This window comes from Tursiops truncatus, chromosome 5, assembly GCF_011762595.2.
Source record: "Tursiops truncatus isolate mTurTru1 chromosome 5, mTurTru1.mat.Y, whole genome shotgun sequence".
NCBI lineage: Eukaryota > Metazoa > Chordata > Mammalia > Artiodactyla > Delphinidae > Tursiops > Tursiops truncatus.
The window spans coordinates 105,913,415-105,928,078 of NC_047038.1; the positions used below are offsets into that span (position 1 = coordinate 105,913,415).

The 14,664-nt window shown below is 44.2% G+C and overlaps 1 protein-coding gene across 4 annotated transcripts in view; it reads right to left on the minus strand.

Annotated features, from left to right (window-relative positions):
- Window positions 1–14,664, minus strand: part of TRIM2 (tripartite motif containing 2) — a 119,986-nt gene that overhangs the window by 77,117 nt on the left and 28,205 nt on the right. The gene's annotated exons all lie outside the window — the stretch shown is intronic.

Below are 14,664 nucleotides of genomic sequence, written 5' to 3' on the forward strand. Positions count from 1 at the left end.
ACTCAACCCTATTGTCATACAGTGAAAGCAGCCATAGACAGTATGTTAAGGAGTGTAGCTGTGCACCAATAAAAGTCCATTTATAAAGAGTGATTGTGAAACTTTATATAAATTTCACATGCACAGAAAATTATTTTTCTTTTGACTTTTTCCCCACGCACTTAAAAATGTAAAAACCATTCTTAATTCACAGGCTGTACAAAAACAGGCAGTGGGCTGGATTTGGTCCACAGGCTATAGTTTGCCTACCCCTGATCAAGCCTCATGAAAGGGCTGACACTTCCTTTCATGGATTTTGCCTCAAAGGGAAATCCAGTTGGTGGGTCCATAATACCATAATTCAGTGTCTACTTCAAGCCTGATGACCTTTAACAAGTGTCCAGACCAACCCAAGGATGGCAAAAATCTCATAAAAGAAAAACAATACCTACAATTTACATGTGTCCAAGATAAGAAACAGAAAAGAAAATCCGTTCCTTAGATGTACGATCGCCCTGTGTTTTGTAGACAAAGGCAAGCTGTTTCCACAGGTGCAAGAATTAGCAATGTGTGTACTTCACTTCTCAGGGCTGCATACAGAGACACCCAGCTGTAGAAAACGTCACAGAGGGTCACAACACCCCTAAGTTTTATACATAGGGGGTGAGAGAAAACAGAATGCATGGCGAGTGAAGTAGGCTGGGGAAAATGAGGGTGGGCAGGAGACACCTGCAAGAAAACAGGCCAAGTCCCACCCCCCGTGGAAATCAAATTGCAGATGATTGTTTATACAACAGTTAGGGACCCCAAGTAATGCCACATAATTTCTAATTCCCGCCTCTCCTTGCCTCCTCCCAAACTTCCTCAGTATCTGCAGATGGAAATAGGACTTTGTGCTTTACTTTCCACTGTAATCTAGGAAGGTTTTCATTCTCTAGTGCATATCAAATTCCTCTCAGGCCAGACATTCTTTCTCTAATGCTATAAAAAGGCCATAATCTAGATACACTGCAATTAATAATTAAACTTGTTTCCCTTGACGCAGAGGAAATGCAAAGACTTTCTTATAAAGCCATTCCAAGAAACAAATCTGTTCTTGTACATCTTTTTAAAACTATACACACTACTATATATATAAAATAGAACCAACAAGGACCTACTGTATAGCACAGGGAACTATACTCAATATTTTGTAATAACCTGTGAGGGAAAAGAATCTGAAAAAAAAATAGATATGTATGTATAACTGAATCACTTTGCTGTACACCTGAAACTAACACAACATTGTAAATCAACTGTACTTCAATAAAAAAATAAATTTAAACAAAACTGTGTTATCCATGTCCTGCTCTCATTATTGGATGAAGAACCTGCTAATCCTGCCTGACTGAACTGTTGAGTGGCCCTCAAGGTCGGACGTCATAATAATGTCCTCTAGCTTGGCGGGGACTCTCCCCAGGAGAAGCACAGCTCAGTCACGGACGTATATATAGTTCAAGTCATCAATAACCTGCTGGCTCCCTGCTGAACTGCCTCTCTGTTTTAACTGCTACCCAATGTGAAAAGAAAGCAAGGCTTCTTTGGAAAGGAAAAAGTGAGGAGCTGGGATCTAGGAAGGAACCTTGGCCAGGATTTACCTTGGCAGGGAGGGAGCGCCCAATCCTCCCTCCCTGCCCATCCGGAAGCACAAGTCCAAGGTCAAAGAACCTGGCATTTTCTTTTGTCTTTCCCCTACCACGTGGCGTGGCACTGGTACTCTCCAAAGGGATACAAGCCACCGCTCTGTCATATGGATCTTCAGTCTCAGACCTTGTCATATGGATCAAGGGCATAAACTCCATCACTTTCTAGTCCCACTGGGGGCCCAGTTCACCACCCCAGCTCCTGGCCTGAATCCCGATCCACATCCCATCTTGCCCCAGCAGAACCTCTCCACCCGTGACTGGAAGCAGGAAGGCACAAGACTCTCATCCTTTCAAAGACTCAGTAGTATTTAAAGTTGGAAAGGACTGAGAGATGATACAGTCCCATGGTTTTAGAGCCACAAAATACTTTCTCTAAAGACCTGGTCCTGATCCTGGGGGCCCTGCCAACTTGCCTGCCTCTCACTTTGCTGGACCTGACGCAACTCTTCAGAATACCTGGAGCTCTTGTGGCCTCTGTGGCCATATCTAGTCCAGATCACCAGTGTATAGACAATGAAACAGGGCTGGTGAGGTGACGTAACTCCCCTGATGCCGTACAACTAGCTAGTGGCAAAGCCTGACCCTGAGTGCACTCCTCTCTCCGTTTGGCCCCTGCCCTCTGTGCACAGGCAGACTTGGGGAGCCGTCTTTGCAGGCTGCCTGGGTTTCATTATGATTGCATTAGTTCTCTGGAGACTGTTCCCCAACAGAAACGACTGAAAATACAAACACAGGTGTAGGTCTTGTCAAGTGAAAACAGAAAACTATATTGAGGAATAACAAACAGCTCTCATACTACAGCTGGTCTGCTTGAAGAGTTAAAGGTTCAGAGTTTATGAATATGCAGACCTTGCAGTCAAACAGCAGGAATTCCCAAGATAGCAGAAAAACAGGAACCCGCCACAAAGGATGAGAGTACTAAAAGGTTAAAATGCCAGGCCATCCACTCGGCAAAGGGCAGGGAAAAAATAAACCATGACATCCTGTTAGAGCGGGATTCATAGAGAAGGCAGGCACCTGGGAATAGAAAGGAAAAAAAAGAAAAGAAAAGATACAAGAGGTAATAGAGGATATTTTCCAACTTTGCACAGTTAAGAAGCTGCATATCTTCAGAATGACCTTGACAATAAAAACCTGACACTAAAACAAACACAGAAGAGTGGAAGTTAAATCATTAGCTGTTGTATAGACTGCATATGAAGCCTTTTCAGCTAGTCAAATTTGAGAGTAGGGTAAAGTGATAAAAGCACACAGGTTTACTCAGAAGAGCGTGAGCGTACTGTTGACATCAGATGGCCAGTGTGTTCTGGCCCTTCTCTTTTCTGTTCCCTGATGGGCCCCGGTAGAATTTCCATTCTATTTTTAAAAAGGTATTAACACATGTTTGTTTGTCCTCGGAAATGGAAATAGAAGAACCCAGTCTTAATTTAGACTTGCCCATAAAGCTGATTCATGATAAAAACAGGTTTTATTTCTATTTTTCTTTTTATTCTAACAGTCAGGGCTCTCCTAGCAGCATCCTGGGACCTTTCTTCAGCCTTCCTGTGCCCTCAGGCTCCTGCTCTTCCCTCCACTATTTCTGGCTTTTCAATAACCAGTCAACTGCGGGCTTCCCTGGTGGCGCAGTGGTTGAGAGTCCGCCTGCCAATGCAGGGCACACGGGTTCGTGCCCCGGTCCGGGAAGATCCCACATGCCGCGGAGCGGCTGGGCCCGTGAGCCATAGCCGCTGAGCCTGCGTGTCCAGAGCCTGTGCTCCGCAACGGGAGAGGCCACAACAGTGAGAGACCCGCGTACCGAAAAAAAAAAAAAAAAAAAAAAGAACCAGTCAACCGGGAATTCCCTGGCCATCCAGTCATTAGGACTCCATGCTTCCACTGCCCGGGTTCGATCCCCAGTCAGGGAACTAAGATTCTGCAAGCCCCGTGGTATAGCCAAAAAACAAAACAAAACAAAAGGACCAGTCAACCCATTACTTCAAGTCCACTGAGATCTCAGGTCCAGAGAAAGAGGCTGCCTCTCGTTAGTAAGTGGCAAAATGACTGTGTCTTCACGAGGGACGACTCTCTGTGCCTACCGTCCCACTGCTCCCAGCCCCCCACCCCAGGTGCAAGGCTGGTTCTCTGCCCAAATGATGCCTCCTCCCTGAGGCCTCCCCTGACCCTCTCATTGTAAGTGGGTGTCCGCCCCTTTGTTTTTTAGCACTTTACCCTGTTGGAATCCTGTATGACAATTGGGACCGCTTGTAATGACGTATCTTTTTGCACGCTTGGTTAGAGCTGTCTTCCCCACCAACCTGTAAACCCCATGGGGACAGGGTCCTACCCCAAGGATGCCACAAGTGCACATGCAGTCCTGGCACGTGGCTTCCAACAGCGCACGAGGCAGACCCACCAAGAGTCGGCCAGCCTGCATGTTCCCCGGGCTGGACCAGTGCGCCTAGGAGAACACAGTCTCACTTGGCCAGGTTCTCCTGTAAAACACCTCCAGAAATACTTGTTATGATTGAACCTCCACTAAAGATAACTTTGAGCTTTATTTGTAGAAGGGATCTGCTAGGAAAATGGTGTAAGCAAGACGATCAGGGCAGTGTAACCTGCTTAAGAGTTACATTCCAGGAAAAGGTGTTCGTACCACTTACTGAAAATGTTTTCATCCGGTAAAGGTATGCTTTATAACACACTTACATGGGTGCTGGATAAGTGTAAATCTTGGAAGTCAGAAAAATAAACAGGGTTTTCAATATTCTGTAACTCACTCTTGCTTTTTCATGTATTCTGAATTAGTAAGCCCTCACAATACGTAGAGTCCTAGAAGCGACAGAGAAAAGGATACCTTTTACTCCCAGACTAAGTCCTTTCACAGTGGGTGAAGGTAGCCTATTCTTTTTTTTTTAAGTAAGAGAAAAATACTGCTTATGCAAATACGTCGTTTTGAAAGAGTAGCTCAAACTACAATGTAAAACCTCTTCCTTCAAATAGGGAGCCTAAAACCATATTGGAAAGAAAACACTACCAAATAAGATGTGTCTCTTTATTTTTGTTGCTTGGCCTTAAGTATCTGCCATCTTATTAAAGGGAAACCTTTCCAAAAATTGCTTCGCAATCCTTATGCACAGTTTGGCAGTAATAATCTTTTATATTTAATTCAAATAAGGAATTATGGATGTGATTTTCAGCTTTTTTTAGTGATCCTATCTGTCACTGCAGGAAGTTCAGATGCTCTCATGCACGGACATTTTATGTTTCTCTAAAATTCTGCTTCTGATTAAGCCAAAGATGAACAAGGGAGATATTACCTGATTAACAGTCATGCTATTTGTTGAAGAGGAAAGTGGAGAGAAGAGAAAAGGAGAGAGGACCAGGAGAAGGCCACTGATTCCTGACATGCATTTATCCCTTCCAACCCTCCACTTTCACTCAACAATGTTACTGCTTTACCAGGCAGCACTTCTGCACAGAAGGGGAAGTCAAAGCAGTATGATGGTGATTCTTTGACGATTACAAATAAGGAGATAACTTTTTCTCTAGATCAGAAGGGACTAGAAAGAGAATACGAAAACAGAAAGGCAAAAGAAAAAGAGAGCTGCCTATAGGATAAAAATCTCTAGAACAATTAATCAAAGCCAGAGTTACTTTCTGGGACTTCCCTGGTGCTCCACTGGGTAAGACTCCGCACTCCCAATGCAGGGGGCTTGGGTTCGATCCCTGGTCGGGGAACTCGATCCCACATGCATACTGCAAGTAAGGAGTCTGCACACCACAACTAAAAGATCCCACAACTAAGACCTGGTGCAGCCAAAATAAATAAATAAATAAATATAAATATATATATATATATATATATATAAGCCACTGCTATTTTCTAACTGGGAGATTGAGCACTAATCTCACTATGAGGACCCCACCTTCATGACCTCATCTACCCTAATTACCTCCCAAAGGCCCCATCTACAAATGAATACCATCATACTGGAAGGTCACAGCTTCAACATCTGAACTTTGGGGCAATCAAACATTCAGTCCATTACAGGAGCCTTTAGGTTTTGGTACAAGAGGGTCTGGACCTCTTTGGCCTCTGTGACCTCATATCCTGGTCCCCCCTGCGGTGACTAGAGCATTGAAACCACTCCAGGTCACTGTACACACTAAGATCCCATGACTAACCTTGGGACACTTAAGGCCAGCTGCTGCAATGCACGTAATTGGGGCTGGAATTGCTGTACTTATTGGCTCCAGGCTTGCCCTCCAACAAGTCTTCTATGAAGGATTTTAACTGCACTCATTCTAGGCCTCCAGAGAGTCCTGAGTTATTCCTCTCCCTGTGTCTTTTAAACCTTTGTGCTTTTATACATGCTTTCCCTCTGCCTGGAATCCAATCCTTTTCTTCTCTTGCTAGAGATTCAATTGATACATCACCTCTATTCTGAAAACTGTCCCAATAGCCCTTTCACTCAGGCAAGGTATTCATCCCTCCTTGTATGTACTACTATTGCTGTACTTATCACCCTCTGCAGCAATTATTAGTTTAAATGTCTGCCCCTCCTACTAGAGAGTGAGCTCCGGGACCGGGCCTTACCTGTCTTTTTTTTTTGCGCTACCCGGGCCTCTCACTGTTGTGGCCTCTCCAGTTGTGGAGCACAGGCTCCGCACGCGCAGCCTCAGCGGCCATGGCTCACGGGCCTAGCCGCTCCGCGGCATGTGGGATCTTCCCGGACCGGGGCATGAACCCACGTCCCCTGCATCGGCAAGCGGACTCTCAACCACTGCGCCACCAGGGAAGCCCCCTCACCTGTCTTTTTATCCCTGGATATAGCAGGGTCTAGATGTAAGTAAGTGCTCAGTAAATAACACTCACTTATTCTATGTATATTACTTTTCCCTTACACACATTTTGGTTCATGGTATGTGAATGGCAAGGGAACTCACATTTATTTAGCACCTACTATGTACCAGGTTCTATGTTAAATACCCCATTTTATTCTCAAGACAAATTTGTAAGATAGGAATCATTGGTTTGAATAAAATGGAGACCAAAGAACCATCTTATTAGAAATAAGAGAAGAGTATTTATTCAAAATGTCTAGGGACCTACCTAATCTATTTTGGATTAATAATATTTCTGGAGCTTAGTTATCTTAACTCTAAAAGAGCAGTGATTGGGGCTTCCCTGGTGGCTCAGTGGTTGGGAATCCGCCTGCCGACGCAGGGGACATGGGTTCATGCCCCGGTCTGGGAGGATCCCGCATGCCACGGAGTGGCTGGGCCCGTGAGCCATGGCCACTGGGCCGGTGCGTCCCGAGCCTGCGCTCTGCAACGGGAGAGGCCACAACAGTGAGAGGCCCGCGTACTGCCAAAAAAAAAAAAAAAAGCAGTGATTGAAAATGGGGCTTTACAATCCCACTCCTAGGCATGTATCCAGACAAAACTATAATTCGAAAATATACATGCACCCCTATGTTCACTGCAGCACTATTTACAATAGCCAAGACACAGAAACAACCTAAATGTCCACTGACATAAAGAAGATATGGTATATATACATAATGGAATATTACTCAGCCATTAAAAAGAATGAAATAATGCCATCTGCAGCAACATGGATGAACCTAGAGATTATCATACTAAGTGAAGTACGTCAGAAAGAGAAAGACAAATACTATATGATATCACTTACATGTGAAATCTAAAATATGACACAAATAGCATATCTATGAGACAGAAACAGACTCACAGATAAAGAGAACAGACTTGTGGTTGTGAAGGGGTGGGGTGGGAGAGGGAAGGATTGGAAATTCGGGATTAGCAGATACAAACTATTATATACAGGATAGATAAATGACAAGGTCCTAGTATATAGCACAGGGAACGAACTATATTGAATATCCTGTGATAAATCATAAAAGAAAAGAATATGAACAAGAATGTATACATATGTATAACTGAATCACTTTGCTGTACAGCAGAAGTTAACACAATATTGTAAGTCAACTATACTTCAATAAAATTTTTTAAATGGTGCTTTAACAAGTACCATGTGTTATATGAATGATTGAAATTTAACACTGAGCATAGCCTGGACCTACCAAAACATGTAAATGACCAAGAACCACCCAACTTGGCATTGACAGCAAGAACACCCTGATGTTAGTGGAGCGGTCCACCATGGTCCAGTTTACCCTGTATTCAGTGGATTGTGCTGTTGCAACACCACCCACTAGTCCTTTGAAGCTGGTGGATCACAGCATCCCCACTCACATTGTTCCTCAGCGCAAATGTTCTTCAATGATCACACTGGCATGATTTTTAAAACTGGATGAAAAAAATTCTTTAAAAATAATGCCACTGTTTGGATACTTCTGGTGTTCAGATGCCAAGAGAAATGACCCTTTATTGTTCTGATTTTGTGGTTTTCTAGGACTAACGTCAAAAGCGCACGGAAGTCATGTTTTGGTTATCATCAATATACTCCACATGTCTCTCCTGTCAGTAAGGGCAGATGTGATATTTCACAACAGCGAACTCATTATCTTTACCTCCAGGAAATCTGCTTAGGTGTAAATTGTGAAATGTGTTATGCCACATAGCATATGCCTTAATAATTTCGGAAGTTAGGAGCCGTCAAAACACATACACAACTGAGAACTGGCAAACTTTCCCTAAAAACTGTTGTGTTAATTTGGTTTGTCAACTTGTTCCTGAGTACTGTTTGCACTCAGACACACAAAACCTACAGCCACCACCACCTTAAGGCTCACAGTTACTCAGGGGTTAGATGGAAAGAGGGACAGAAGCACAAATAAAGGTCAGAAGGTCCAACTGCCTGGCCCTTTTGCTTAGAGGAAGGAAGTTCAGTTTCATGTGTAAAGAAACTGAGCTTTAGACTGTCTGGACCCAGGACCAGCTCTGAAGGTCATTCCACGGCCCCCCGCACCACCATGGCAGATGGCCCATCACACACCTCAAACTTCGCACAACCAGGGAAGCTGCAGAGCACAGAGGGATGGCGTTGGAGAACAAACTACCAATGGACCTTCTCGTCTTTGAAAAAAGAAATAAAATTAGGTTTCAATGTTTGTAAGCCCATTCATAGACTGTCCTGATCCTCCAGTTTTTTGCTTGATAACGTAGAGTACATACGTATATATATAGATATACAACTACCACCCACCAATGTGTATGTGTATTTACATCTTCACATTTCATATACTTTGACTCTTCGTTTTATTAGTATGTACACTCCTAAGTCACTAAGAACCATAAACACTGGACTTGAAGGTATATTAATTCTAAAAGAAACCAAACCACTAATTAATCATTAATTCCTCAAACATGCTTACTGACACCTGGTACAATGTGGTTATAACACAGTGCCAATGTACAGTTAAATGAATTATATTTAAGAATCAAAGGGCAAGGAAGGGTTAAACTCTAATCTCTCCTACCCCAACCCCCCAGAGTTAAAGCAGCAAGCAGAAAGGAGAGCCAGATCTGGTTGATTTTCAGTTCTGTTCGTTTCCTTACTTATGAGAAACGACAAGTAACGTGATGTTCCAGACGCTGGAAAGTTCACATAGACGTTTAAGACACAATTCTAGGACTCAAAACACTTTCCGTCAAAACCAAATATGTAAATAAGTTGCTGGATAGAGGACCATCTTCTCCAGGAGAGAAGACCGTAGCAGATTGCAGAGGGTGCAGAGGGGGATGGAGGAAAGTTACTTTTGGTCATTAAAAACTGGATCAGAAAGGTTCTGGAATTGTCATATACTAGCATTGAAGAGGGCTTCACAGGGTTTGTGGGGCCCACTCCACAGGGAAGGAAAACAGCCTGTTTTTCCATGGTTAAGGCAGAGAAAGATAGAAAGGTCTGGAACACTAAATAGAGGCCATCTTGTGGGCAGTCCTAACTGCCAGCGTTAACTGCCAGAGTGCAGTGACCAGAGCAGTTTGAGAAGCACAGGGGAATGACAGAACTCTAAGAGAACTAATCTGGTTGCAATTAACAGAATGAATTTCCTGAAAGACAGAAGGCAGGAACACCAGTCAGGAAGTAATTACAGCAGTTTGCTCATCCATCCATTCATTCATCGAGGATACGTTTATTGATCATGTAATATATTTTCGGGCATCTGCACGCACTGAGGGAGACTGGGATACGGCGGTGAACAAGGCACAGAGCCCTCAGGACTTAGAATCCAGGGAGAAAAAAGGCATCACAGTTCAGGAGGCAAGAACTCTGATGGAGCTGAGCACAGGGTGCCCTGGAAGGTGACCCTTGGGTTGAATCTTAAGGGTTAGGTAGGGGTTGGTCAAGGGAAGAAGAGTGGGAAGGGTAACTGGTCAGAAGGGACAGCTGGTACAAAAACACTGATCTTGGACAACCTGACACATTCCGGTCTGCGAGAGGCTCTGGTCCAGAAGGATGTGAACTGAACCTTTTATTATTTATTAAAAATAATTATATTAAATAAACTAACAATCACAGCCATTTATTCATTAAGTACTTACTATGCACCAGGCACTATTCTTTACACTGTTAATTTAATCCTCACAACTCTATGAGGCAGACATTGCTATTCCCATTTTACAGATGCACAAACTGACTTCAGGTGCCTCAGAAATTTGCTTCTCAGAATCACACAGCTATTGGGATTAACATATACACACTACTATATGTAAAACATATAATCAACAAGGACCTACTGTATAGCACAGGGAACTCTACTCAACACTCTGTAATGGCCTATATGGGAAAAGAATCTGAAAAGAGATAGATATATGTGTATGTATAACTGAATCACTTTGCTGTACACCTGAAACTAACACAACATTGTAACTCAATTATACTCCAATATAAAATAGAAATTTTAAAAAACCATAAAGCAACCAGGACTAAAATAAAAATTCTTTTTAGTACTTAAAAAAAAGAATCACACAGCTATTAACTATTGATCAGGCGATTCAAACCTAAAACTTTCTCACTTGAAAATTAACCTTGAGCTCTGAAAAGACAAGCAAGAGCTATACAACAGAAAGATGGAGCAAGCATTCCAGGCAGAGGAAACCTCAAGGCATGCGTGTGTGGGCCACCAAGCAGTTTGGAATGATCAGAGAGGGAGGCACAAGGCTTGGGTGGGAGAGATGAGGGTGCAGAGGCAGTCAGAGGCCAGGCCACGGTGGACCTCGCTTTGTAGGCTGAAGGGTGTGAACTTTAACTTGGAACCCGCGAAGAGCCATCGAAGACTTACATGAAAGGCTGGAGGAGACAGACACATGCGCGCCGAGGTGTGGTGAGCGGGGAAAGACTGCTGGCAGAATCTCACTAATCCAGCGAGTCTCGGTGGTGACCACGCTCGGAATTCTTTTCCTAGAAGAATTAGTAAGACGATGCTCAGACAGCCTAGGTGAGAGGGCAGTGAGGGCATCTCTCATAGAAAAGTGGACTCCATAGCAGAGGGCTCTGTGTGCTTGGGGGGGGCGGGGATGGGTTGGTGGGAGGGGGTGGATTGGAGAGAGAAGGTGCTGATGAGTTGAGTTCAAGTTTGGACTGTTGGGTTCACAGTTCTAGTCTCAGAAGAAAGGTCTGGGTAGGAAACAGAGGTTTGGGCTATTGATCTGGGCAGGAAAAGAAATCATCATCATAAGCATGGACTATTAACCAGGTACAGTCCACAATGCTTTCCATGTATTTTCTCTGTAATCCTTTCAACAACCATATGAAATAGATATTGTTATTTCCCCCATTTTACAGACTATGGCTCCAACTAAGCCACGAGGACATTAAATGACCTGCCTAGGGCCACACTATTAGTAAAGGACCCATACACCACACCTCAATTTCTCACACATTTGTGAATGTGATCCACAATAGAAACACGTTTTACATTGCCGTCCAGTCCAGAAATGTGTATTTCACTGAATCAAAAGTTGCCTGAGACCACACTTAGCCCCCTGCTGCCTTCTATTCTATTCCATATTTTAAATAGGCTGCTGGCAACCCACAACTTGATTCACAACCTGCTTGTGGAACCCACAGTTTGAGAACGGCTGTCCAACTCCTCCTACCTCCCTTGCCTGAACTCGGTGACAGTGGTGGGACCTCAAAGGTGAGGAGAGATGTGAGCGACATCATAGACCGCAGGAGGGAACTTCACTGCAGGGTGATTTAAGCCAAAAGTATAACAGGATGAGAAGTGAATCTCTTTTGCCAAATTTCACCCTGAGGACCTGTCTGTGGAAGCTAGCCCTTCGGCAGTGAGCTGTTCACTGCCTGTCACACGCATTTATGGGGATGGAAGCCTTTTTTGCTGCCAAGTGTTTGCACTGTATGGTTCAGGAAAAGATGCAGATGCACTTTGGAGAATATTGAAGTTGTTAGTTCTAAAATTGCTACAGTTTTCCGTGGCAGCAGAATGTGGGCTCACAGCCCAAAGCAAACCAAATTCCTGCAGACAGTAACTGCAATAGGAAACAATACCTCCAAGGCAGAAGTTATGGAATATGGCAGTGAACATCTTGCTCAGCAGGAAATGATTCTGCTGGCAGGACTTTAGGAATCCACCGCCAAAATATATCATAGACCCTGAACGTATGCACTCTCCCTGCTGCCTCATAGGAAGAGGGGAGATGTTCCTTTTCACTAGAATTGACCTGTTCTTAGTGGCCTCCAGGGTCTCACTCCCTCAGTTAACCCTTCCTTCCTCTTTAGCGCCACCTATTTCTCCTATAACATAACTTCCCTCCCTTCTGACTTCAAATACACGCTAGTTTCCTCTCCAAAAGCCCCTCGGCACGTAGGAATGTTGGGGGAGCTGCAACTGCTCTCCATGTTGGTAGTGGTGGTGGTTACATGACTGTGTGTACGGTCAAAACTCAGAGAACTGAACACCAGGAAGGGTGAATTTTACGATTTGTAAACGGTATCTTTAAGAAAACATGACTTCAGAATAACTCCCCCGTTTCTGAATCCTGCCACCCTATGGTTACGTCCTCTTTTTTCCTTCCTCCCTTTCCCCACACTTGCTCTCCCCGTGGTCTTCATTTGAGCTAAAACCCAAGTCTTCCCCCAGGTCACCACCCCAACTGCTTCCGCCCCCAGTTCTCTTCCTATTCCCTTCCCACCCTCTATAGCTCCTGAAACTGCCACTAGAAACTCTTTTAATTCAGAACTTCGCTATCCCTCCTCTACCTCTTTAAACGCTGCTGCTCTGACGTCCTAGCAATCCTGACTCTGGGAATTTGCCAAAATTCCAAGCCCACTGCCTTCCCCTTCTGTATTCTCTCCCTCGGAGATCTCGCCCACTCTTGTGGATTACAGGACAGCTTGAGTGCCTCTGACTCCCAAACCTATGTCTACAGAGAGGACAGCTGGCTCGGGCTCCCAGTGACCCAGTGGCCATCTCCACTCTGTCACCGCCTCAAATTCAGCACGTGCAGCTGCCTTTGCCAGCTGCCCTCACTGGTGTGGATGACTTCACCGTTGGTCTTTCTCCCAGGCCAGAAACCCTGGGATTCCAGACACAGTCATCGAGATCAAAGCAGGTAGCACAGCGGAAATGCTCTTGTGAACTGCCGTGTTCTAGACTGATTATCATTTCTACTCCTGAAATCTTTTCAACCACTCCTTTGAAATGTCTGTAGATTTCACCTGTTTTTTTCTCCATCCTCTGCTGCCAGCCTACAGCTCCCTCCCTTCCCTCCAGTGTACTCTGTATTCTGTTGTTTGTCTATCTTTACTGAAACAACCTTTCCCCCTCTTACTCTGCAGCTCAGGACTCTTTAAAAGCTCCTGTCATGGGCTGAATTATGTCCCCCCGCCCCGCCCCGGAAAAACAAAGATGTGCTGAAGTCCCCCAGTGCCTCAGAAAGAGCCTTAGTTAGAAACAGGTCTTCACAGAGGTGATCAAGTGAAAATGAGGTCATTAGGGTGAACCCTAATGCAATATGACTGGTGTCCTTATAAAAAAAAAAAAGGAAATTTGGATACAGAGAAGGAAGACGACATGAAGAAACAGGGAAAAGACCATCTACAAGCCAAGGAATGCCTGAAGCCACCGGAAGCTAGGAGACAGGCATAGAACAACTTCCTCCCAGCCCTCAAAAGGAGCCAACTCTGCCCACACATGTTACGGACGAAAACATCAGTCCATGTTTCTCCGTTTGGCCCTCAAGATCTCTGATCTGGTCCCATCTTCCCCATTCAACCGTAATTCCCACGACTTCCCTACTTAGACCTTCTGGTCAGTCCCTCCTCCAATCAGATATGTCTCCCTCTAATCTACATCTGGCAATGGCTCTCCGCCTTTACTTGGGATGTCCCCAACAGCCTATGATACCCCACCCACTTCTTTCTCCCATCTAAACCTCGCACATGCTTTAAGCTCAAACTTCAGTCCCTCTTCCTCCATTACACTGTCACTATTGTTTTCTCTCCCTTCTCTGAACTGTCAATGTACTAATCGTCTGTATCCTATGAATTGACAACTGATCGTGTCTCGTTCACATAGTTCCTTAATGGTTTCTTGTGTAATAGTCTCGGGTCTTGAGTTAAATTTTAAGTCCCCATTGGAAACCACTTTTCCGAACACCTTTGGAAAAGTGGTTTCCGATTTGTTTTCTCAGTAAAACATCCTTTCGTCCAGAGCTTCCCACAGTTCTTGTATTATTTTATCACATAACATCCGATCAAATATTACTGAGCGTCATTTGGGTTAGCGAGAAGGACATCCAAGCTGTGATTCCTAACTCTTCCTTTCCTGGAAAAGTCACTGGACTTCCCGGAGCCTTACTTTCCTCACCTCTAAAATGTTACTTCTCAGAGTCATTGTAAAGATAAGTGGAACCATTTATGTGAAAGTGATTTTTAAAAGGTAAAGATTTGCTCAAATGTGAGATTAAATCATTATTATCACCTCAGTGGCAAGTTAGCTGACCTAGTTAGCTGCCTTGCTGACGAAATTATGGGTTTGAGTCAAGTGAGCTGGTTCTTCTAGATTCGTGC